The following is a 27,866-nucleotide window of genomic DNA, read 5'->3' as shown; positions in this document are numbered from 1 at the left end:
TAGTCAATAATCAATGACAAAAAAATCTCATTATAAATTGAAATTACAAATGAATGATAGTGGCTGTTATTTTTTTAAAATTCAGTTTCAGACTACATATTTGGCAACACATTAAAATTATGCATACTGTCTTAAAATTGAGAAATTGAATTTCTTCACAATAAAAGAGAGGTGGAGAAGCATGTAAAAATTTCCCACTATTTACCATATTAAAAATTCTAATAGTTAAGAAGGTGTAAAATGTATTGGACACAGGGATCTTTTTTGAATTATGAGGAGTAAATTAACCCCAGTCACTACACTGGAACAGAGACATAATGCCTTAATAGGAGATGTTGCCTGGGGTGTGAGGATAGTTACACATATTTCTGTGTTGACAAAGGGAAGATCAGGATAGTTATGTCACAACTATCTCTATCAATCAATAAAGTGAACAGATGATTGGGCTTGGAGTCAAGAAGTCCTGAGTTCAAATTTGGCCTTAGACCATGTGACCCTGGGAAAATCACTTAACCCTGTATCAGTTTCCTCATCTATAAAATGAACTGAAGGACATGACAAACCACTCTGTTATCATTGCCAAGAAACCCCCAAATGGTGTCACAATGTGTTGGACTCATCTGAACAATAACAAAAGGTGGCAATGGTTAGACTTGTGCTTTAGCATCTACTTCCCAAGACTGCTATGAAAGTCAAATGAGGTATTTTTAAAGCACTCAGCTCAATGTCTGACCCATAGTTGGTGCTTCATAAAAGTTTATTTCTTTCAGAAAATCCTTATCAGTCTTTATTCTATAACAATCTGACCTTCCTCATTCCTCCCTCCCATCTACAGTCTTTTACAGGGTTACAGAGCCTTCAGAGGTTGCATTTCTTCCTCACACCATCCCCTTCATATTAAGATGCCAAAGAAAATTGTTGGGCATCTTCGCATGCCCTTGTGGCCAACCACGATATGTGCCAGTCTTTGATTTACTTATCCACCTCCTTTTAACATCACCCTTCTAGAAAGTGGCTACTTCTTCTGAATGTTTATTTAATAGTTTATCTGAGTTACTCATTTGTAAAATGATTTCTGATCTACATAACTTGAGAATGAGATCTTTGATGCATATTTTGAAGATTGAATTTGGCTCCCCCCTAATTGTAACAATGAATGTACTTAGTTCTTCCTTTACTGTGAAGATTAAATTATAACCCCCTGTCTATTTTTAGATTCTAATCCCTAAAGTGTAAACCTAGTATATAAAGTAGATCTACCCAATTTAACCACAGAAAGGTATGAACTAACTACAAAAAGGTGTGAACTAACTACAAAAAGGTATGAACACTGTGAAGATTAGATTTAGCTATCTCCTGATTGTAATAATAAAGATACTTAGCTCTTTCTTTATTGTGAAGATAAAATTGTAATCTCCTGATTGTAACAATGAAGCTCTTTATAGTGAAACTAGAATTGTAAGCTACAATCTATTTTTAGATTTAACTACAAAAAGTTATTAAGTAACTACAAAAGGTGAATTAATCACAAAAAGGTGTTGAGTAACTACAAAAGGTGAATTTAACAAAAGAGGTGTTAAGTAACCCAAAAGGATATAATCTACCCAGAGAATGTGAGAACTAAACAGTGGGCAGTTCTGGAGAAAAGCATCTGCTGTGATTTGTAGATGTGAAAATTTAGGTGAGATGACACAAGAGTAAAAAACATTTAAAAAGAGTACCAAAAGGCAGAAGGAGAGCATTTCATTAGGGCATTGACTCAGAGCAGTGACTGGAAAATAGACCCTTGAGGAGGGACTGGAATAGAGACATCCAGACTTCTTTTAGACTGTCACCATTGGTGAGTGAAAAGCTGACTTAGTGATCCCACCTTTCTGGAGGTGTGAAGCCTCCAGGAAAGACCCATTGTCTTGAGACTCTCTTCCTATGTCTGGGGCTTAAAAATTCTAACTGATATCAGAAGAAGCCAGAATTATTTTTCTCTCTCTCTCTCTCTCATTCCTTAATATCTTCCTTCTATTGTAAATTAACTTCCATGAATTCCATTTACTTTAGTAATTCATTTTGGGATTTAGAAATTAAATCTCTGGCAACCACATAATTAATGATATATTCAAAGTCCAATCACAATTTAAATTTAGCGATAACATCCATTTCATATATTGAGTGAGAGGTCTGTGACCCATGTGTGAAAGAGATGGCAGTCCTGGAGAGAAGCATCTGCTGTGATTGGTAGATGTAAAATTTAGGGGAGGTGACACAAGAGAACAAGGTCTTTAAATAGTGGAAACAGAGACACACAGAATCATTCATTAATTACTTGGGCTTGAACTGGAATCATCAGTCACTCGGAGTTGGACTGGAAGACAGTCACTCAGACTTGGAGTGAAGAAACTTGGTTGTGAAATTGGACCCCTGTAGGAACTCATGCAGGAGACCTCAGACTGCTTTCCTTTTAGACAGTCACCTTGGTGAGTGTAAAGGCTGACTTCTTTCCTTGCCCTTTCTGGAGGTGTGAACCTCCAAGAAAGGCCAACTGTCTTGAGACTCCGTTTCCCTGACTGGTGCCTTATTGTTTCAGAGGAAGCTCTCTCTCTCTCTCTCTCTCTCTCTCTCTCTCTCTCTCTCTCTCTCTCTCTCTCTCTCTCTCTCTCTCTCTTCTCTGCGTGTGTGTGTGTCTGTCTGTCTGTCTGTCTGTCTGTCTCTCACACACACACACTCTCTCTCTCTCTCCCCTTTTGTCTCTTCCTTAATATCTTCCCTCTATTGTAAAAATAAACTACCATAAATTCAATTTTACTTTAGTAATTAATTTTGGAATTTAGAAATTAAATCCCTGGAGACCTCCAATTTTAACTATCCAAATTAAGTATTCAGTCCAACCATAAAACTAACAATGTCTTGTGTCCACCTCTGCTTTATTTGTGTAGCTCAAATCAAAATGATCTTTTTAACTGCTAGATACTTGTTAGCTCTCCCAATATTTGTTGAACAATTTTTTCAGTTGGCTCATTTGTTAAGTATCTTCTTTTCCTCCTGGTGGATCACAGTCTTAACTCTTATTACTTGAGTGTGTAGATCCAGCAGACTAGTATCTCAGAGCTATCCTCTGGATAGTACTGAGGTTTCCTCTTCTCCTTCATGCCCCACTTTGCTCCTTCCTCATTAGACATTGTCAGGTATTCAGATTGTGAGTTGCTTTGCCTCAATTGTTAACCACATACACCTATCAGATTTCTGCACTTCTCATTTGGAGTTGGGAAAATTTGAGTTCAAATCCTGTCTCAGATGTTTACAAGTTGGAAGTCATTTTATCTCTCTGTTTCCTTTTCTCATTTGTAAAATGGGATAATAATAGCAGTTACCTCTAGGATTTTGGGAGGACCAAATGAGATAATATATATAAAATGCATTGCAAAACATAAAGCATTAAATTCTCATGCTTATTTAGCCTCTTGCTTATCAGCCTTTGACCCTGTAGTTCACTTAGGCACCTCCAGAAACTCAAATATAAAGCTGGAGCTTAGCTTTTGAAATCTCCATTGTGAAAAGGCATCATTGGAGAAAGATTTTAGTGAAACATAATTATTCATTTAAGCAAGTGATTGTTAAACACCCTACTATGTTCAAGGCACTATTCTAATCATTGAAGGTACAAAGAAAAAGCAAGCAAACAAAACCTTGCCCTCAAGTAGCCTACATTCTATTGGGGGAAAAGCAACATTTAAACACAAAAGCAATATAAATGTAATAATGGTGAAAGTACTAATGACTACGATCAGGAAAGCCTTCTTGTAGGTCTTGACTCACTTCAGCTTTGAATGAAGTTGAATAATCTAAGGAAAGGAAGGAGTGAATTTCAAGCATCTGCCACTAACAATGCAAAAGTAAAGAGATGGGAGGTGCAATTTTGAGTTCAGGGAATATCAAGGAGGACCCCTTGGAATAGAATGTAGCTGGATGAAATGGGACGATGTGAATTAAAAATATGGAGATGAGATGAACAATATTGCAGATGACTAAATCCTAAAGACTTGTATTTTATCCTAAAACCATTTGGGAACTGCTGAAATTTCTAGAGCATGGTCAGACCTTTTCTTCAGGAATGCTGTTTCAGTATGAAGAATTGAGAAGGGAGAACCTGGAAGAGAGTCTAAGATGTTATTGTCTAGGCAAGAGGCAATGAAGTTGAAGACTGTTGGAGCCTAGAGAGAAAGGGAAGAGTGGGAGAGTTTTTGTGTAGGTAGAATGAACATAACTGGGCAACTGATTAGATATGGGGATAAGAGAGAGGGAAATGTTGAGAATGACTATCAGGTTGTGCACTTGGGATCATACTTATTTTAAAAAATTAATGATTTTGCAAAGGATATAATACAAATAGCAACAAACACACTAAGATACAATTATTCAAAACTCATCAGATAACCATGCCTTTATATTAGAAAATTAAAAACATTATTTGTTTGATGAATAATCTTGTCAAACAACTAAAAGGATAGGAAAATATTGAAACTGCAACTAGAAAATTAACTCCTATTTTCCTTCCTCCTTGGTCCTATGCAGAGTAATTACCTGTTTACTTTCACTTTGACTTATTATTACAGTTTAATATATCAACTTCCAATAGATAAAAAATGAGTTAAGAAAAAAATAACAGTTGGAGAAGTTATTGTCACTTGATGCAAAGGGACTTAAGGACAGTTATGGCACAGTGTCCTGGAAAAATGACAATATTCTATAAGATACATGAGTAGTAGTGGCAGAGATGACAGTATAAGATATCCAAAATCAATGTTTATATGGTATTTTAGCTTACTCTACTCTTTCTGTTCATAATGTTTTAAAAGAAGGAGGGAGGTCCCTTTGGCTGATAGAACTCTTTTAATTCCACATTTGTACCATCAGAATTCTTTCCTGCAAATGATGAAACGTGGAGCCACTTGGGTGTTATAATAATCTGTCGCTCTTATATGGGAGGGAGATCCTGCCTTTTTTATGCTTCCTTGTGAGAGATTTGGCTCAGATCCTATGTTCCCAGTCAGTCTCTTCATTAGCATGCCACCTGGTATGGTTGCTTCATAGTAATATTACCATTTTATTGCAAGAATAATAGGTCTCATAAATGTGTGTTCTCAGCAGCAACTTGTTTAACCTGTTTTCTTCTGAGTAGGAGGGGTCCATTATCACATCTCCACAGTAATACTTGTCACTTCCCTGAAAGTACTGGAGCCTATTTCAACTATTTATTCAGGATTTAAATGTGGAGACATAATGCTGAAATATTGCCACGGTGAGGAAATATTGATAACAAGATAAAACTCCTTATAAAAGTTCTACATCATCTGGGACATGGTATGAATACCTTGTCAAATGAAGTTGAGACTTCTTGATTTGCTATTGAAGGCCTTCTGCAATTAGGTTGCATTCTATCTTCTGAAACTCGTCTCACATATGGAACGTCCTGGCAAATTAGACTGCTAAGTGTTTCCCCAAATGCACCCAGCTTTCCCCTTATTATGCCAATTGGAATGTGAGTTCCTGGAGGGCAGAGACCATTTTGTTTTCTTCTTTCTTTGTATCCCTAGTCCTTATCAACCTGCCCAGTACATTGTAAGTACATATAAATATGTGTTCATTATCTGATTATTCTTCTTGCCTAGAATGTATTGTGATTCTTCCTGTCCCAATCCATTCCTTGTAATTTTTTGATCATTGAAGTTTCATTCTATCTTTGAGGCCAATTTCAAATGCCACTTCCTTTATGAAGCACTCTTAATCCTCTCTAGTGATTTCTTCCTCTTCTGATTGCTCTGATAACTTTATTTGTTCTGCCATTATGCACTTAGTGTGCTTTCTGCATATTATAATTATTTACATGCATTTCATTTCCCCCTACTATATCATAAATGTCAGGAGTTACTTTATCTCATTTTTTATTGTCCATAATAGTCTTACTATATTGCATTGTCCATATGTGGATTTGGGTTGCAGTCCTTCTTGCCTTGCTGCTGTTTTTCCAGGATGATGCCTACTCAATTATGCTCAACTCTCACTTTGGTGTGACAGACCTTTCTTGTTGACTTGCTAAGTTGTCTTGGTCATGAAAATTGTTTCACCCCATCCTATTGTGAGTTTTTCCTGCTCTAATTACCTAAAAGTCATGATATTTTAAGAAATTATGAAGGTACCACCATATACCTAGCAGACTGGCCTATATGGCAACAAAGGAAAGTGATAAATTTTGGAGGAGATGTGGCAAAATTGGGACACTAACACATTTCTGGTGGAATTGTGAATTGGTCTAAGCATTCTGGAGGACAATTTGGAACTATGGGCAAAGGGCTTTAAAAGAATGCTTACTCGTTGAGCCAGCCATACCATTGTTGGGTTTGTACCCCAAAGAGATGACAAGGAAAAAGACTTATACAAAAATATTTATAGTTGTGCTATTTGTAGTGGCAAAAAATTGGAAAATGAGGGGGTGTCCATCGATTGGGGAATGGCTAAACAAATTGTAGTATCTGATGGTAATGGAATACTATTGTACTGGAAGGAATGATGAACTGGAGGAATTCCATGTGAACTGGAAAGACCTCCAGGAATTGATGCAGAGCAAAAGGAGCAGAACCAAAAGAACATTATACACAGAGATTGATACACTGTGGCCTAGTCGAATGTAATAGACTTTTCTACGAGGAGCAAGGCAATGACCCAGGACGATCCAAAGGAACTTATGAGAATGAATGCTATCCATATCTAGGGAAAGAACTGTGGGAACAGAAATGTAGAAGAAAAGCATACAATTGATCATGTTGTTCAATATGGTTATGATTAGGGTTTTGATGTTAAAATATAACTCTACTGTGAATATAAAAAACATAGAAATAGGGTAGACTGAGAGCCAGGCCTAGAGATGGGAGGTCCTAGGTTCAAATCTGGCCTCAGACACTTCCCAGATATGTGACCCTGGGCAAGTCACTTGACCCCCATTGCCTAGCCCTTACTACTCTTCTGCCTTGGAGCCAATACACAGTATTGACTCCAAAAAGGAAGGTAGGGGTTAAAAAAAAAAGAAAACATACAAATAGGTTTTTGAACAATAATACATGTATAACCCAGTGGAAATGCTTATCAGCTCCAGGAGGGGGAAGGCAAGGGGGGAGGAATCATGCATCATGTAACTATGGAAAAATATTCTAAAATTAAAAAAAAATTATCAAGGAAAACTGCCCTGATATTCTAGAACTAGAGAGCGAAATAGAAATGGAAAGAATCCACCAGACATCTAAAAGAAAATAAAACTCTCAAGAATTTTATAGCTAAATAAATGGTCTAAGGATACACAGGCAGTTTTCAGATGAAATATAAAAAGCTATCTATAGTTGTATGAAAACATTTTCTGAATCACTATCAATGAGAGAAATGCAAATTAAAGCAACTCTGAGACATCACCTTATACTTATCAAATTTGCAAATATGATGGAAAAGGAAAATTACAAGTATTAGTGGAGATGTGGGAAGACTGAAATACTAGTGAACTATTGGTGGAATTATAAACTGCTTTAACCATTCTGGAGAGCAATTTGGAACTATACCCAAAGAACTATACAACTGTGCCTATTCTTGACCAGTAATAGCACTTTTAGGTCTGTATCCCAAGGAGATAAAAACCCCAAAGGAAAAGTACTTATATATGCAAAAGTATTTATAGTAGCTTTTTGTGGTGACAAAGACTTAGAAATTGAAGAAATGCCTATCAATTAGAAAATGGCCAAGCAAGTTCAGGCATGTGATTATGATAGAATTCTATATGCTTTAAGAAATGATTACCAGGATGACCTCAGGAAAAAAACCTAGAAAGACTAAATGGACAAAGGCAAAATGAAATGAGCAGAGCCAGGAGACTATTGTACACAGTAATAGATATATTGTCTGATAATCACCTGCTAATGACACCAATTTTCAGTAATTCAGTGGTTCAAGACAATTTCAAAGGACTTATGATGAAAAATAATAACTACCATGGGAAAAGAAAGAATTTAATACCAAGCAAGAAACTGAGAATATTATGAAATGTAAAATGAATAATTTTGATTACATTAAATTAAAAAGGATTCTATACAAACAAAACCAGTGCAACCAAAATTAGAAGGGAAACAACAAATTGGAGAAAAAATCTTTATAGTAAAAACCTCTGACAAATTTCTAATATCTCAAATATATAAGGAACTAAATCAATTGTACAAAGAAGTCAATCCATTCCCCAATTGATAAATGGGCAAGGGACATGAATAGCATTTTTCAGATAAAGAAATAAAAACTATCAATAGGTATATGAAAATGTGTTCTAAATCTCTTATAATTAGAAAAATGCAAATCAAAACAACTCTGAGGTACCACCTCACACCTAGCAGATTGGTTAATATGACAGCAAAGGAAAGTAATATATGTTGGAGGGGATGTGGCAAAATTGGGACATTAATACATTGCTGGTAGAGTTGTAAATTGATCTACCCATTCTGGAAGGCAATTTGGAACTATGCATAAAGGGTGCTAAAAGACTGCCTACCCTTTGATTCAGCCATAGCACTGCTGGGTTTGTACCCCAAGGTAAAAGGAAAGGTATAAGGAAAAATATATGTACAAAAATATTCATAGCCACGCTCTTTGTGGTTGCACAAAAAATTGGAAAATGAAGGGATGCCCATCAATTGGGGAATGGCCGAACAAATTGTGGTATCTATTGATGATGGAATACTATTGTGTTCAAAGGAATAATGAACTGGAGGAATTCCATGTGACCTCCAGGAATTGATGCAGAGTGAGAGGAACAGAACCAGAAAAACATTATACACAGAGATTGAAACACTGTTGTACAATTGAATGTAATGGACTTCTCCATTAGTGGCAATGCAATGATCCTAAACAACTTGGAGGGATCTACGAGAAAGAACACTATCCACATCCAGAGGAAAAACTGTGGAAGTAGAGACACAGAAGAAAAACAACTTCTTGATCACCTGTGTTGATGGAAATATGTTTGGGGATGTAGACTCTAAGTGATCACACTAATGCAAATATTAGCAATATAGAAATAGGCCTTGATCAATGATACTTGTAAAACCCAGTTGAATTGCTATGAGAGGGGGGACTTGGGGGATAGGGAAAGTGCTTGTCGCCATCAGACCACAATGCCTTGACAGAGTCAAGCGTGGTAGCTGAGGAGACCACAGAGTGGTTCTTGGAGAGATGTGACTGCCCACTCTATCCCCCTTGCATGACTTCTTTCATCAATGCCCCTTGCCTATGAATTGACATGATTATTATTCTCCCTAGTCTCAAAAGAAATAATGCAAGAGCAAAACACCTGTACCCCAATTCTCTAAAACATCACCAAAAGATCAGACCCTTAAACCCAATCCCAAAAAAGACTATCATGGGTTAACTTTTATTTAGGTATATAATTCCCAGCAAAACCGCAGCTAGAGGACAAGCCCCAAACTTTCCTACTCACAGAAACCTATTCTCATGAAGCCAGCACACAAATCAATCATAGAGGCCGATACAATAAATACAAGTACATCAAGCTTCAGTATGCCTCACTGACTCAATTACACAAATCAGTAACTTGGGAACTCCCTAGTAAAAACCCTGAGGAATGACCAGTCTAATATTAAATTTGAATTGTGTTCCCAGTACCCCTCATCCTCAATGATATGATTGTTGAATTGTCTTTTAAGAACTGATGATTAATTTTTCCATTTATTAAAAGCAATAAGTAATTTTCCTTGATTGTTTGTAAGCTCAAAACTTCTCACAGGGTAATGAGAAAATTAAGCCACCTGTGACAAAACCATTTATCTTGTGTGCAACCTTTATTCTGTCTTTAATCACAATACAAGAATATAGAATGTTAATCAAGTGATTTGTTAAAAGTCAATGTATCACTTTTCCAATTATCTCTCTTTGAATATGTGTGTTAGGTAATGTATTTGAGTGCCAAGAAAATGGGTATAAAAATAAAAACCAGGCATGGGGATGGTGGAACAGCTATCAGATACAAAGCAGTCCCATGGCCATAATGACTAAGCTGTCTTCCATTTGTTATTTTCTTGACTGATCATTCACCACCAGTAGGGAACCCCTGGAGTCTTGAGTGAGGCTGGACCCCACCTGTGGCAGGAAAAAACATGAATCATGTAACCATGAAAAAATATTCTAAATTAATTAATTAAAATAAAAAAAAAATACTACCTACCTCCAGAAATAGAACTGATAGAGTCTGGATGCAGATAGAAGTATTTTTTTAACTTAAAAATATTTCTTGTTTGCTTTTAGTCCAACTTGTACATAACATGCAAATGATCCTTGGAAATAGGGACCAGTGAACAGAATGCTGGATTTAGAGTAAAAAATGACCTGATTCAAATCACTCTTTCCTGTCTGAATCACCACTCTGACACTAATTCAGTGACTAAGGGCAAGTTGATTAGCCTTCTGGGTCTCAGGGAGTTTTAGAAGACAATAAGTGAAATAGGCAGGTTGCAAACTATGTCAGTGGAGGGACCTCCCATTCTGGGAATCCAATGCTGATTAAACCACAAGTCCTCTCAAATTGCACACTTAAAAGGTGGCTATGTAAATATGTCAGGGACTTATGATTTCAGTGGTGGAGAATGCCTGTGTACAAACTCTCCTTTGATTATATTGATTGCATCATACTGAAATATACCCTAAACCTCACACTTTGTTCTATGTTTCTCTATTGACTTCTTCATTACAAGCAAGATAAAAACAAACAAACAAAAAGGATTATCTCTGATTCTAAAATATGTCTGGAAGTGGCAGCAAACCACAAATATAATGTTTTTTAACAAAATCAAGACATACCTTCAACTTGTAAACTGGTTGTAGTCCAAAAGTTCACTTCTAGCTTGATTCTTTGCATTTTGAAGAATTTTTTCATGTAAAAGTAAATTTGTTTCTATAACCTGTAAATCACTTTCTTTTATATTTAATGGTTTTCCTCTGAAGTCACTCAAGAATTTCAATTCCTGAGTCACATAAATAAAGAAACCCAAGATAATAACATTAATAGTCCTCAATCCTTTAGTGCTTTCAGTTTGATGAAATCCTTTCCTCACAAGGATTTTGGAGCAAGGCAAGTAGTCTTTTTTTTTTTTTTAAAGACAGGGCAACTATGACTCAGAGACATTGAAGTGACTTGTCCATGGTCACTCAGCCAGCAAGTCAGAGCTGCAATTCAGGACTATCTAGGTCTCCTGATTCTAGGTCTTTCTAGTATAAACCTCTTACTTTGATAATGGTGAGATAAATTTTAAGATCAGGAAATCATTTGCACATGTTTATATTTCAGAGATAAGACCTCCAGTGACTTTGAGACTGTTAATTTAGAGGAAGAAAAATAGGATAAATCAAAGCATACATTTACTTTTTAAATGGAAACTATAGAGAACAAACGCCCTATGACTCAAATTAAGATGACATGCTAGTAAAGCCAACTAGGAACAAAATCCAAAAATGGAGAAATAAAACTATGCCATTGACTAAATTGAATGAAATCTATAAGAAGAAAACGATTTCACTGTATTAGCAAAGTAGTAGGCAGTGGTTTCTGCAAATAATGTTGAGGCTTTGTGGTATTCTATAAGTAAAACATCAGGAATAAAAGCAATTCCAATAGGGGACTTGTAACTTTCTAGTGGTCTTGGTCTAGACCAGAGATCCACCCACGGAAACTTCCAGAATTAGTAGCTGCCTATGATCTACATATAAATTGATAAGCAGAACTATAGGCTAGCAGGTATCAGACAGAAGTTTCTCAGTCTCTAAGAGTCATGGTAAGCATTCAGAAACAGATGAACCATCTAGTCTATAGGAAAGAGCAAAATCTCTACCTCTAATTCTGGTTTCAGTCTACTACCACTTTGCAGTTTGACAATCAATTCAATTTAAGAAACATTTTTTACACTTCCACTAAGTGCAAGATGGGAATAAAAGACAAAAAGGAAACAGTACTTGCCTTCAGGGAGCTTGTATTCTAGCTGGTGGAGGGCTACATTTAAAGATGAATGCCATATAAGTCTGAGGGGGAAGAAAGCATTATCAACTGATGTCACAAATACCATCTTTGGCCACCACCTTTAGGAAATGGCAATTAAGCTAAGCCTTGAAGGTATTTTAAAACTCTATAAGGTAGCAGTGGATGAGAATAAATCCTGGGAATGGGGGGGGGGTAGCTTAGGATGCAGTTGGGAATTAGAGTGCTGAGTTCAAGGAACAGATAGTGGTTAAATATGACTAGAAAACAGAGTGGATGATAGGGAAAAATAAATAAATCTGCTAAGATAAGTTGGAAAGGGAATGTGGACGGCTTTAAGTATCTGGATGAACAGTTTATATTGTATCCTAGAGGCTCTAAGGAGTCACAGAAGATTTTTAATTAGGGGAGTCACTTAGTGGACCTGGTGCTTTGGGAATATGAACTTGGTTAGGGTAGGTGAGGATAAATAAGAGAAGGGAGAGGGAAAAAATCAGGAATCACTTAATCACTTAATTAGTAAGCTATTGTAATTGTCTAGCAGCTGTGTGAATGGAGAGGAGCCCTAAAGATGTTGTGGGAGTAGAATGGACAGGGTATGAAAACCAATTTGATGTTAGAGATGAAGAAAAGGGAAGAATAAAAGAGAACTGAACTTATGATAGAAATGGTGTCCTTAAAAGAAACAGTTTGAAGGAAGTACTTAAGTGAGATTTTATTTTAGAAATGTTATGTTGGAGTTGTAGCTGGGATATTCAGCTGTAAAAGTCTTATAGGCAGTTGGAAATAGGGCACTAGAATTTTGAAATGAAATTGCAAATGGATTTGGGAGTCATTACAAAATCAGCAACAATAATTTAACCTCTGGGAGCTAATCATATCAGTAAGTAAGGGAGTGAATCCAGAAAGAAAAACAGGTAAAGATGAGAGCCTGTTTGGGAGATTGATGAAAATCTAGCAAAAGGGGCTAAGACTTGTTAAATTAATATAAACTGAGTAAGAGGATGTAGTGAATAGTGAAGGCACTGAAAAAAAAGGTAAAAGGAAGACATAAAATACCATGAGACATCAATTATATCATAGTATCATATATTTGGATGTAAAAAGAATCTTAGAGGTCAGATAGTCTAATCTCTTCATTTTATAAATGAGGCAACTAAGGCTCAGACAGATGGTATGACTTGCCTAGGGTCACATAGTTGGTAGGTATCTGAGGAAGAATTAGAACTCAAATATTAGGATACCTGACTTCATTAGACCATCTAACCTTGGTGAAAACAGTTTCTGAAGAGTGGTGGACTCCGAAGATTGATTGCAAAGGATGGATTGTAAAGTATAGCAGAGTAGGATGTCAGAAAGTAGAGATAGCACATGTAAAAAAAAAAGGATTTTTAATAGCTTGTGTGTAAAAGGGAGAAGAGTTATAGAATGGTCACTTGGAGGTAGGTGGAGAGTAAATAAAGACTTTATGAATGGAGGAGACCTGGGCATGTTTGTAAGCAACAGGGAAGGAAGGAGTCAGTGGAAATGACTGCGATAGAAAGAGAGGGAATGACTAAGGAGGCTATCTCTCAGAGAGGATGAATTAATGAAAGAATGAATGAAAACATATTAAATATTTAATGCACCAAGTAGTGTGGTAAACCCTAGGGATATATAGAGTAAAGTGGTCATATCTTTGAGCAACTTATGTTCCAATGGAGAACACAACACAATGGTGACCAGAGAAGTATCATTTGGTTTAGGAAGTTATAGGGTTGGTGAATGGAGTGATAGGGGAATAGATTGACACATACTTTCTAAAAGTAATGGCAGTATCAATTTGGTTATGATTCTAGAGTTGGAGAACAAAAGCGGAGGGTATGTTATGAGTGACAGAATGTCTGGCTAAAGGATGTCAAAGGAGAAACATCAAGCACAACTGTTTGTTTTTTTTTAAATTATAGTAGACAACATGAAGTACTCACCTCTCAGTAGGAGGAAGGAGCAGGACTGAAAAGATTAATTCCACCTGAGTATGATCTCTGGCCTGATGGAACAGAGAGGCAGGGCAGCTGGAGAGAAGGTGGTTAGGGAAGCAAGGACAACAATGGTATTAGCTAATTGTTTTCCCCCTACTCCATTCCAAGTCCAGCTGATTGTTTATCTGTAGCACTTGTCCAAGAAACATTGTTCTGATTCAACATTTGGCATTTGGTATGCTGGCAAAAGAGACAGAGTATAATTTTCTTCTATTTATTCTTAGCATTTTAGGGAACTAGATGGTGGACTGAAAAGTTCCTTGTTTCACAGGGGACTTTCCAGTCTACTGTCAAGAGTTGTAGAAGAGATGAATTCTTCTATCATGGGATGGACTTTGCATCCATTTAGATTTTTTTCACCTCTGGGACTTTACTGTTCTGTGATAGAGCCACTTTGAAAAGCAATCTGGAATTATGCCCCAAGAGTTATAAAGCTGTGTGTACCCTTTGATCAAGCAATATCACCATAAGGCTTTTTTGCTAAGGTGATAAGAGAAAAAGGAAAAGAAGCTATATGTTTTAAAATTTATAGCAGTTTTCTTTGTGGTGGCAAAGGACTGGAAATTGAGGTGATGCCAATCAAATGGGGAATGGCTAAACAAGTTATGGCATATGGTTGTGACAGAATATTTATGTGCCATAAGAAATGACAAATAATTTTTAATATACAACATGGAAAGACCTATATGAAATTATAAGAATCAAAGAACCAAGAGACCATTCTATACAGCCAACAAAAATACTATTTGAAGGATAACTTGTGTATGTATAACTACAGAGAAAAAAAACTGATAAATAAAAACAAGCAAGATATAATTTTATACATATATATCCTTTTGTCAAATGATGACTTCTCTAGTGCAGGAATATGAGAGAAAGAAGGAAACATAAGACGCTTGTTTATTTTGAATGTAACAAACAAATACATTTAATAATTAAAAAGCACAATTCTGTGATTTTCTTAATAGTTCCTTTTACTCACTAACGTCCCTCAAAGGGACATTATTTATCCCTACCCCAAACTCTTTCTCCCCTTAATGTTACTCCTTGTACTCGTATTCATATTCCTACTCTTTCTTTTTACATAGTACAGGGAAAAGAAGAAAACAAACAAAAAACAATTAAGAGAATGAAGCTAAGTGCATCCCAAAGTTTTTCCTTTATTCAGAAGTTGGGAATGAAATGTATCATTCTGTAGTCTATTAAATGATGAAAATTATGGAGTAGAATACTAAAACTCAAAGTAGTAACACTCTTTAGCTTTTGAATGTTTGAACATCTAAGTGCTACTTCCTGTCATTGAAGATTGACAAGATGTGGATGATTTTAATAACTTGTGGGTTGATGTTCTGACCTTGTCTTTCCCCACTCCAGACCATCGTCCACTCACTTAATCATCAAATTAATCTTCCTAAAACACAAGTCTGACTTCCTATTTAACAAATCCCTCTGGTTCCTTACGAACTCCAGGATAAAACATAAAATCTTTTGTTTGACTTTTAGAGGCTCTCATAACCCTGTCTCTTCCTACCTTTACAATATTTTTATATCTTCTTATCCATAATGTACTTTATGATCAAATGACACTAGCTTCTGTGCTGTTTCCCCAACAAGATATTCCATCTCCCAAATCTGTGAATTTTTACTGGTTGTCTCTCATGCCCAGAATTCTTCCCTTTCTCATCTATGCCTCCTGCCTTCCTTTAAGTCATGAACTAAAATCTCACTTTCTATAAGAAGCCTTTTCAAATCCTTTAAATCTAGTGCCTTCCTTCTATTGATTATTTCCTATTTTATCTTATATAGTGTGATTCTACATTGTTTGCGTGTTGTCTCCCTTAGAGACGATGTGTTTCTTGAGGGCAGGGACTGTCATTTGCCCTTCTTCCTATTTCCAGAGCTTAGCAAGATGCCTGGCACACAACTGGCTGACTGACTAATCAAAAAAGGCAATTTTAAAACAAACTAATAGAAGTGTATCATTCCGTAGATGGGAAAAAATGGGACCAATGAGTGAAGTAGGTGGTCCTGACTCTGCTATAGAATCACAGAACTTCTGAGTTGAAAAGATAGCAGCAGTCATTGAGTATAACTTGTCCCTGAGCTAATTACTATCTTCATAATATTCCTCACAAGTTGTCATCTAGCCTTTACTTGGAGAGCTAGTGAAGTGGAACCCACTACCTTGCAAGACTAAATATGTTTCTATTCTGCTTTCAGTAATTGCTCCTATATGTAATTTCTTTGGGGCTAAGAAGAACACATCTGATTCCTTTTTTCACATGACAACCATGTTTTGATGCCTGAATACAGCTACCATGCTTCCTCTCAAGTATTATCCTATTCAAGTTAAATATCCTTCACTTGAGTTCTTTCAACAAACCTTTCTTTCTAGTTTCCCTCACCATCTGGGCTCCCCTTCTGAATTCTTTAATGCTTTCTAGTTAATAAATGTCCTTTTTTTTTTTTTTTAAACCTTTACCTTCTGTCTTGGAGTCAATACTGTGTATTGGTTCTAAGGCAGAAGAGCAGTAAGGTCTAGGCAATGGGGGTTAAGTGACTTGCCCAGGGTCACACAGCTGGGAAGTGTCTGAGGCCAGATTTTACCAATGTCCTCCATGTCCTTTCTAAAATATGTCTCTCAAGACTGAATTGAATATTTATAATGGAGTCGATGAGGGCAGGGTTCAGTTGGGCTCTTACTATCCTTGTTCTGATCATATAATTCTCAATGCTCTGTGATAATACTATAACTTTGGGGCTTCCATATCATACTTTTGACTCTGGTTTAGCTTGTCATCCACAAAAATCTCTAGAATTTATATCAATTAATGGGTAATAGATCCATAATGGGCTTTTTAGGCAAATTAAGATATTTGGCACATTAGAGAAGAGGAAAGAACATGATCATTTATGAGGGATTGGTTTACTACAAATGGGTCTGTAGGTCAGTTGCTTTACCTCTCTGGGCCTCATTTTCCTCATCTGTAAAATGGGATAATAATATTTGGAGTTGCTATTTCACAGTATTTTTGTCAGGATAAAATGAGATAAAAATACATGTAAAACACTTTAAAAGTCCCAAGTCACTGTATAAACAGCAAGTATTATTATTAGTATTAAAGAGCTTCATTCTTCCTTGGCTACACACTCCTCCTGGATCTCTCATTTATAATCATTTTAATAGCTTACATTTATAGGGTCCTTCATGGTTACAAAGTATTTTCATATTCACTATCTTATTTGCATACTAAGAAAACAGCATAGTATGGTCAGAAAAACACTGGACTTGTTTAGAATGATAATGCTATCACTGCCTACTGTATAATTAGAATTTGCTTCCCAGGACTCTAAATTCCAGCTTCCCATGTTCCTTCTCACATTACATGATAACATAGGGAGGATATAAGCTTTGTGTGGCTCCATCCTCTTTCTCTCTTTCCCCTTGGAATGGGGTTTGGGGAAGAGCCAGGCAGAAGTTTACTCACATGATCATATTTGTTTTGTATTTTGTTTTTATTTTCTTCTACTCCAAGCGATTATTAATAAAACTTATAAAATATAATACTTGGAGTTATTGGATATTAATTTTAATCTTACACTACATAACTATGGAATGCAACTTATTCTGTCTAAGCCTCAGTTTTTTCATCTAGAAAATGGGAATTCAAATGAAATACTATCTGCAAAGTGCTTTGCAGACTTTAAAGCATTGTCTAAATATTAGTCATTGACAGGCATTGTAAGTAAAATGAGGTTTAAAAATACCAAACACTTCAGCAGTACAATTAATATAAAAAAGAATTAGAAAACCAAGAAAATTTAGTGCAATTTTTGAGAAGGCAAAGGTTCGTGTGACATTAAACTCAAATAAAACTATATGTAGTATCTAATCTTTTTCAAGATTATGAAAATAGATAATGTGTAATTTGTTTAGAAACACTGTCAAGTTATTAGACATAACATTAAAAGACCAAAGAGACTCATCAACAAAAGTATTTGTGCATATAAGAGAGGCACGCCAACATATTATTGGTGAAACTTTGATTTGGATCAAATATTCTGTAAAGCATCCTGAATTGTGTGATATGTGAGAAGAACAATGAATCTACTCCTCTACACATTTGTCCCATTTGATAGACACATTCCCCAAGGAGATCAGATAAGAAAGGTCCCCAATACACTTAAATATTTATAGTAGCTTTGTTAAGGTGACAAATAATTGGAAACAAAGTATGTATAATTAGAAATAAAGTATATATACATACTTTGTATTATATATATACTTATGTATATATATATATATGTCCTTGGTTATTTTCAATTATTCCAGTTTTCTAATTGTTTCCCATATATTTACATATCTACTTTGTTCCCAATTATTTGGATATACATCAGTTAATTAGTGAATGGTTGATAATAATATGTTAATTAATGGTATATTATTATAAGGAATTTGGATAAAAAATTCAGAAAAACATGGTATAAACTAACACAGAATAAAGTATGTAGAACCAGAACAACAATGACTACAGCAATGTAAAGAAAATCCAGACTAATTAAAATAAAACTAAATATTGGGAATTATAATGACCAATGGATGCTGGAGATAGATAAATAAATGTGATTCTTTTCTTTTGTAGGAAAGGTGTGGAAGCATTAGTGAGGAATGTGCATATAATATTAGATATTTTTCTTTGTATATGTAGTATTTAAACAGTACCATGTGACATATGGTAAGTGCTAAATTCTTGATTTATGGGATTAAAGACATTTGGGCAGAACACTAAAGTTTACAACAAGGAAACTAAAAATAACATCATACAGTGGAAAAGATAAGAAAGATTTTACAGGTACATAACTTCAAAAAATATTAAAAAGAACATAGGATGATTTTTAGCCTTTCTCCTTTTCCTTCTATGGAGCCCTTATGTCTCCCAGACAATAGACTTGTGGTCTAATGATGGTGATGCAATGTAGTGAACACCGGATTTGAAGCTTGTAATATTAGGATTGTAAAATGTATTGTTATGATGGAGATTGATTAGAGACTTTACTTTGTGTCTACAAAGTATCCAGTTCTCCTCCCTGAAGGAAAGCTCAAATTTAAACTTTTCTAACTTGGAGAGTGTTTACACACACACACACACACACACACACACACACACACACACACACACACACACGCTATTTATTTGTATTATAAAATTAAATGTAAGGATTAATATAACCAGGAAGCCTTAACTCTAAGGGAACTAGATTCTCCACCCACTTTCCTTTCCTCACAAGACGAAATTCTTCTGCCTTGTGAATTCACCCAAGCTGCTCTGTAAAAGTCCTTATCAATAACTAAATCCCCTAAACGTTATCTGACTAAACTAACTAAATCCTTAGATTTAAGTAAAAATATCTATTTCTTAAAGTTGTCTCCAAGTAAGCAAAGACAATGAGCCAAACTGAGCAGAGTGTGGCTCTGAGGTGAGACTCAGAGTCCAAGCAATCAGGATCTCCTGTGATTTCTTCTTCAGACCAAATGTTATTACAATAGCAGATAGAAAAATGGTTTCCTTCCTGGTGTTTCCCAAAGTGGACAAATTGGAAATTACCAAAAGATTTCAAGGTTTCTCTTTGTTTTCCTCTCCAAACCAAGGCTATGGTCAGAGAGAGAAACTGGCTAATCCCCACAGCAGTCAGGGATTAACTATCATGGCTTCACTCGGTACCTCCCCCTTCTGTTTTTCATTCCAAACCTTGTACAGGATTCCCTGCATGAGCTTGTCTGCAGACCTTGAGACAAACATTCCAATTCTTCAAACCTATAAAACTTATCAAACTATAGTTTTTATGATCTCATTTTTATAAACTCCAGGATTTCAATTCAATCCTTAGTGTTTATTTACTACTTTGAGCAAAGTATTCTGCCTCTTCTGGCCTCAGCATCCTCATATGGAAAATTAAGAATTTGAACTAATTCATTTCTAATATCCTTTCCAGCTTTAAAATATATAATATTCTCTGAACATGAGCCTTGGTCTTGTTCTAGTCCTAGCTTTTTCTTATCATTTTAGTACATGTTTATTACATTCTGTATTCAAAGGAGAGGTTAAATTGTAACCAGAGGCCATTAGGACTTTCAGTATGGAGGGGGAGAAGAGTGGAGAGATCCCCCCTTCTCAAAACTGGGGTTCAGGGGTGAGAGCTGATGTTTAGGGTTGGCTCAGAGAGAGGAGAGGGGGTTTGAAGATTTTCCTCCTTCTGCCTTCCCTCCTTAGCTAAAACTGCTCTTCTCCCAATTTGCTCTTGTCCCTCCACTACTTGAGACCAAAGGGTCTCCCCTTGATCTATCTGTTCACTCACACTCAACTTGGGGAACAGATAACTTTTAATGTCAACTCAATCAGGTAATACAAAAGGAATAATGGGTAGGGAAGAATGAGAAAGGGAAAGTGGGGGAAAGGGGGTCCCTGTCTCTATCTAAACCCTTTCCCCTCCCTCCTCAAGTTTGGGGGGAACTCAGCCTTTGGCAGCCTGAGCCCACTGTGAGACAGTCAGGTTGACTCATCCCTGGGTAACAGGAGCTGAGGTAAAGTCTGCTCAGGTTTCTCATCAGGAAGTCCCTTCAATTGGGAAATGTTGGGGGGGGGGTGGAATTTCCATTCACCAGTAGGAAATATGGGTAACCCTCAGGAGAAATTCTTTTTTCACCCTTTTCTTTCATTTTCTCAAGACTGAGGGCCACCAACTTCCCTACCAGCCAGAATCTTCTCCTCCAGATTCCAATCCCTTGGGGCCCCTCACCATTGAGGTGATCAATTTCACATACTCTTCAGCTTGGCACTTTTTCTTTAGTGCCAGCCTCGATCACAAGTCTATATGATTTCCAGAGAGGTGATCTTGCCTCCAGTTTCTCTTTAAAATGGGCATGATGATCTATTCAGTCTACCTCAAAGAGTAGTTGGGAGGATCAAATAAGATAAAGTATTCAAAAGCACTTAGAAAACTGAAAAGTGCTATAGTGTTCCATAGAGTATGTCATTAGGACTAATATTAGAATGAGAGGGACATTGGAAGTTCACCTTAACTTTGACAACCACATGGTTCACATGGAAAAGGCATACTTGTATTAGAAAGTAAAGAAGTTTACTGTTCCTTCCAATATATTAGGCATTGAGGAAAATCCTACTATAAATCATAGGCTTAAAATATAACTTCTAAATGTTACAAATGAGGACAACCAGGCCCATTAAGTGATTTGCTTAGCTAAGGTCATATAGTTAAAAGCATTAGAGCTAGAATTTAAATGTAGGACCTCTGACTCAAAACCAATTCACTATCCATGCCTTCTAAAGTTTTGTGATGAGCCATGGAGAACAGTCCTATGGTACTCTTCCTTCTCTTACACTAATTGGTTACTTCTTTATTAGAAGACTAGATTCAATTTGGAACCCCAAAGCCAGTAAGCTTGGAGAACAAAGAGAAGGTTAAGAAGTTATAAAGGTGATTTAACGTTTGAAAATAAGTTCCATTTAAAGTGTAAATTTGGGTTAGAAAATTTAATCCTGAAGGACGAAATTAATCTTTAAGCACACAAAGGCTACAGGGTTTCTTATTTCTATTGGGGACTTCACCAAGGAAATAGATTTAGATTGTATCAGGAAAGATCATAGGAAGGTTTTGGAGTGGTCTTTAGGATGAGATAATTGTCATAAGAAAGTATTAAACAATTCTTCTGTGGAAAATTTTTTAAAAATTAAACTTAAAATTTTCAATGAACAAACGTTTATTTTCTCTACCTTCCACTTGCCCCCTGATAAAAACAAAAGTGGGAAAAGTTTTTTTAAAATGGTAGCAAAATGATCTTTTTTGGAACTAATTGATAGACTAGAGGACCTCCTAAGGCCTCTTATAATTATAATTAAATGTAGTCTCCAGATTTAAAATAAGTGAAAGTCTCAAAATTTATGTTTTAAACCATATTTTCATAGAAATAATATTAGACACAATAGCTAATTTTCCCTGTTTAGTCACCAAAGCCTTTGTCGCTCATAATGTACAGGGGAGTCTGACATAATGAAATATTGACCTCATAGTGCTAAATAAGCCACTAATCATATTTAACAATATTTCTTACAGAAAAAGCTTTCAAAATTCCAACTTGGTGTCCTTGGTGCACATATTTCTAACTAGAAACTTAATCATGCTTTATTTTTCTACCAGTCTTAGATAGTGAATGGACTCACAAAGGTCCCAAACATTGGTGATGGCTCTCATGGTGTAGAGCAAGAGCTTCACATTCCAGCAGCAATAGAAGGTTTAGAGAGAGTTGGAGGCAAAGATTCTGAAGGCTTGGGGAGATAAGCTATGAAAACTAGGATCTCCTGGCTTTGTAAACCCCTAGTGAAACATCCCCATCCTAGACAAGTTCCCAGAAAACCCCATTGTTTTTTTCTGCCAGTCTCAGGGAGCAACTTCCTTTTACCTCAAGATTTAAACCTTCAATACAAATTGCAGCATGGAAGACATTCTCTTCTCTACTTTCCTCTCCTTAAAATCTTTTTGAAGATTTCTAAAGATTTTCATTTTTTCCCTTTATTCATGAAAGAAGGGAAAAGATCCTTCCAATGCTCCAACCATTTACCTTATCTTCACCTAATTCATTATTCCACTTTCTCTCCCAGTTCATACCAGAAAGGGAAAAGACAAAAGCACACAGAGATAATAATTGTCAATCACTGGGGCAAATAAAAGACTGTATTATTTACTTATATTTTAGAGGAAAACTCAACCTCAGGGTAAGCTAGTCTAGACATTTGTCACAGGGATTAGGATAAATTCTCAGATTTGGGTACATAGGAGAAATGGGGTTCAGAATTAGAGACATTGCTGGCAAGACTAGTGCTGGAGTTAGAAGATTAATTGATGTAAGGGGACAATCAATGCTTGATTGCTTGCTTTTGGGTATACAGTGAGGTGTGATACATTTCCTCCCTCTCCTTGGCACATTATGCTGTTACAAAGCAGGAAGCTAGATCATGTCTCAGTGGACAGAGGACTGACTGGAGTCAGAAAGATCTGAGTTCAGATCCAGTCTCAGATATTTACTAGCAGGATGACCTTGGGTAAGTCTCATAACCCAGTTTGCCTCAGTTTCCTCATCTATAAAATGAGCTGGAGAAGTAAAGGCAAATCATCTAATTTTGACAACAAAACCCCAAATGGGATCGTAGTGTCAGACAAGACTGAAATGACTAAACAATAGCAACAAACAACTATTATAAAAGGACATATTATTGTTAGGATTTAGGATCATTCAACAATCCATCTACAAACATTTTAAGTGCCTACTATGTGCTAGATATTGTGTTAAGTTGGAGACATGAAATAGAAAATGAAATAGTTTCTACTCCCAGGAAATTTATAATGTCTTGGGGAGAGTCAAAAGGAGTCAAATCACTATATGCAAAATAAATAAATGGTAAATTCAGAGAGAGGCACAAGAAACTGGAGGTTGGGGAGTGGGAATAAGAAAAGAAGTCATACAGATGATAGCTCTTGAGCTGAGTTTTGGAGCAATTAGAAGTTTTAAAAGGTGAAAAAGAGAGGGAATACATTCTAGATACTAGGGAAGGCCTGGGCAAAAGCAAGGAGATGGGAAATGGAATGTTGTGTAGGAGAAACAGTAAATGAACCAGCATATCAGTTCTGCTGAGTATATTGAAAAGTAATGCACAGCAAGCTAATCAGGAACTGTAAGATGAAATGAGAAATGACTGAGAAATTGGCAGATGCGAGCTGACAAAATCAGGTGGCAAATCAAATGGTCAAACAAGATATTCTCTAGTTAGGAAAAAGGAGGGGGTGCAGAAAAGTGAAATAAACTCTAACTAGATATGGAATTGTGGACTGACTAGTTGTCATTCTTATATGATAATCATGATGAATTTCTGCATAAGAATTTGGAAATTTTCCTCCTGTAACTTTGGGTTATAGGTAGAATCTGTGCATTGAATTCAATATATCAGGTTGCCAGAGTTACCAAAGCCTTGTTCCAGTGGCACCCAATTCTAAGACTGGGAGGTGGGAACCAGATTTCCTGGTTTAACTCAGATAGGCACGGCTTGATTGTATCTCCCATTGGGTATCATTATAACTTATTCACCATTCTTTTGCTTGCTAGCAGCATGGCACAACCAAGATCAGTGCCAGGAGTTCAGCCACTCTTACCTTTCTGATGATTTCTCCACCAGCAGTCATTCCTCTCGTGGCTCTCACTGAACATTTTCTTCACTAGGATCTCTGTGACACACTAAACTGGCTCATCTCCCCAACCAAACCATTCATACATCAGTAATTTCACTACCCCTGCAGAAATGTCAGGACAAGCAACTGCTCCCTTATACTTTCCCCTGACTACATACCTGGAAAATTCCAGTTTTGTGACAAGTACTATCTCAATCTCAATCAGTTAATTAACCAAATAAGCATTTTTTTTCAAATTTAAATTGATTTTATTTATTTATATTATATTTAATGTTATTTTTATGATACATTATATTTATGGTATATTATTATATATTATATTTAATGATATATTTTATTTGTTTGCTACATTAAAGTAAGCATTTATTGAGCACTAACTATGCAAGTGTCATTTTACCCAGAAGTGAAAACATTCTCTTACATTTGAATGTGTATAAGCAGAAATTTTGTATCTTTTGAACTATGTCCCCCAGAATTCCTTTCAGTATTTCCCCAAGTTCCCTTTAATCTCTCCAACACGTTTGCATGGTCACGTTTGTATATAGTTCAGTGTCTCCACCCTATTCTCTCTCTCCTCTCTGGAACTGGCTGGGTTTAGGTACTTCTTTTACTTTAGTTACTATTAATAAAATGTTTAACATATAATAGTTATTGAATATTAATTTTAATCTTTACAAATGGGAGTGACAACATGTGCATCTATGGGAATATAAAAATATAGTGAAATCAAACACAAGGTAACCTTGGATGGGAAGACATTAGTAGTTGGAGGATAAGCCAAGGTTTCATACAGAAAGTGTGACTTGAACTCAATTTTAATGGAAGGTTAGGAAGTCCAGGAGACAGTGGCATTATAGAACTGTGTTTCCTCATCTGAAAATGGGTTAGAGAAGGAAATGTCAAACCACTCCATTATCTTTGCCAAGAAAACCCCTAATGGGGTCATGTGAGAATCAGACATAGTCATGTGAACAACAATAACATAAATTCTAGTCATGGAGGCAGCCAGTGCAAAGGCATCAAGATAGGAAATAGAGCTCTCAGGTGTGAGGAACAGCACATACCCCTGAAGGGCTGGCCATAGAGAGAGGATGCGGGGAGCTGTAGGGTTCCAGGTATGAAGGAATCATGAAGGTATGGACCAGACTTTTGGATATATTTCTAATATTTCACATGATTGATCTGGATCCTTGAACTGAATTGGAGTTCAAATCTTGTGGTATTCAAACCCCTCCCCATGTCAGCAGTCTGATTTTCTATAGCTTCTTTGTAATGGCAATGGAACTCAATTAGCATTTGTATGAGATGAGGCCAGTGTGCTGAAGGTCAAAGGAACTTCTGGTCTGGGCATGGGCTACTCCATTGTCTTAGGACCTGGCTCTTTTATCTTGTCATTGATTAATGATGTGATGCTAATTTTTCTGCCACTTCACCTATTTGATTGACTATCCTCCATCCCTCATTCCTTGAGACCTCAATAAAATTCAGTTGACTTGTCCATACAAAAAGGCTCTACCACCATCAGAGCAGGACAGTACAGGCTTGACATGATGCTGAAGAATCCTGTGTTTCTGTGTCTCTTTTCCCTCTCTGTCTTCCCTAACTTAAGCTTTAAACCCTTCTGCCCATATTCCCTTAGTTCCCAGCTTCCCTTGCAGGTGGTCAACCCACACAAGAATATTTTGTGGCCAATGGACAGCTACAAGAACAAAGTGTAAGTGGACTAAGGAAATAAGTCAAGACCATTTTGAGTGGTGTTTAAATGCCAAATAGAGAAGTTTATATTTGATTCTAGAAATAATAGGGAGCTTCTGGAGCAGGTGTTTTTTTTTTCCTTGTTTTGTTTTGTTTTTGAGTAGGAGAATAATAAGATTATTCTTGAGCTTTAAGAAAACCACTTTAGCAATTGTGGGGAGGATGGGTTAGAGAGAACCTTAAGGCAAAAAAATTAAATGTATATCTCTAATAATAAAAATATTATATTTTATGGGGTTTTTTAGGGATCATTAGAAATCAAGGAATAAAGAGGATACAAAATAAAAACCATGTGCCCATGGCTGGTTAGCCATATTCAAGTCCCCCCCCCCCACCCCTTACCACCATCACTGCTGATGCTACATTATGTAAGAAGAGATGATGTGGGAGGCATTACTGATAGTTAAATACCAATAAAGTGATCTTGCCAATGTGGAAACTTCTAGATGCAGGAGAGTTTATAGGGAATTCTGGGAAATACCAAGGATTTCTGGGGAATGAAGGCTCAGGTTCAAAATCTCCATTTATACATTCCCCCTAAGACCTGCGGAAGACTAGTCTCTCCCATGGGTTTTGTAAACATATCAACTATGAAATGACAATAATTTGAGGATAAGAGGAAAAGAGAACAAAACTAATGATTTTGTGAAATGAAATGTTTTTTGAAATGAAAACTAAATGCTAGACCCTTTGACAAAAAGCCAGTTAGAGGGCAGTCCCCTTTGGCATAAGAGTATACATACAAAACAAATGCATTAAAACCCCACACAGTTCAAATCACCACATCCCAAAGTTCTCTCTGGATCTTCTGGTACAACTTGTGGTTTGTGGAGGCATCTTCATGGTGTCTTCTCCAAACAGTTCACTTTCTGGATTCATAGAGGTAGCATGTTTCTTAACCTAAAATTACTCTCAAGGAATTTAAACTTTGAAATTTAAAATAATAATAATTATACATACTCCCTGTGAATGATAATATACCCCTGAAGAGGGTGATTGAAAAACACAAGGATCACTTAGGGATACACGACTGAGTTATGAGGTATATGAATTAATTGGCGAGAGAAATAAAAAATATTTTTAAAAATCCAAATAAAAAAATAACTTCTGGATGAAATATAGACTATCAAAGTCTTTTGTGTAAAAATTCTAAGTAAAAGAAAAGCAAATCTATAACAGGTCCTTGAATCAGGACCCAATTAAAATGATTTAAGCAATTGTGCATTCACCTAGTCAGTAGCCAGGACTATAGAAAGTTTGCCACACCATGAAAGACAGAAAAGGGACTAGATTATAGGAGCTAGGTAGGAGTCAAATTTGAGATATTTGGTAGAATGTGGGACAAGGAAGACTTGCCTTTAACACATGTTAAATAGCCATAACCTTGAATCCCAAACAAGTTCAAGTCCTCTTTTCTTGGCTCAAAATTTTCATCGATCCCATCAGGATAGGTTGGTCTCATTGACCTTGTGCTCAATTGGCACTATGCAGTTTAGCTTTGTGCTTCTTTGGCACTGTGCAATGGATCTTTTTGTATTCTCTTTTCCTGGAATCAGACAGAATCATTAAGCTAAGTCCCATAATTTTTTAAACAATCAATGGCATAATTTTTATAGTCTAAAGCTTTTTGTGTATGCATTATTATAGCAAATATATTTTAAACTTATATTACAGCAAAACAAAAAAAAGGTTAAAGAAAATCTTCTCAATACTGATGACATGGGTTTCAAATATAAAAAGGAGGGAAAAAAAACTGAAATAGTATA

This window comes from Monodelphis domestica, chromosome 3 (genome assembly GCF_027887165.1).
Source record: "Monodelphis domestica isolate mMonDom1 chromosome 3, mMonDom1.pri, whole genome shotgun sequence".
Lineage (NCBI taxonomy): Eukaryota > Metazoa > Chordata > Mammalia > Didelphimorphia > Didelphidae > Monodelphis > Monodelphis domestica.
The sequence above is the reverse complement of the archived record's forward strand: the minus strand, read 5'-3'. Positions refer to the sequence as shown.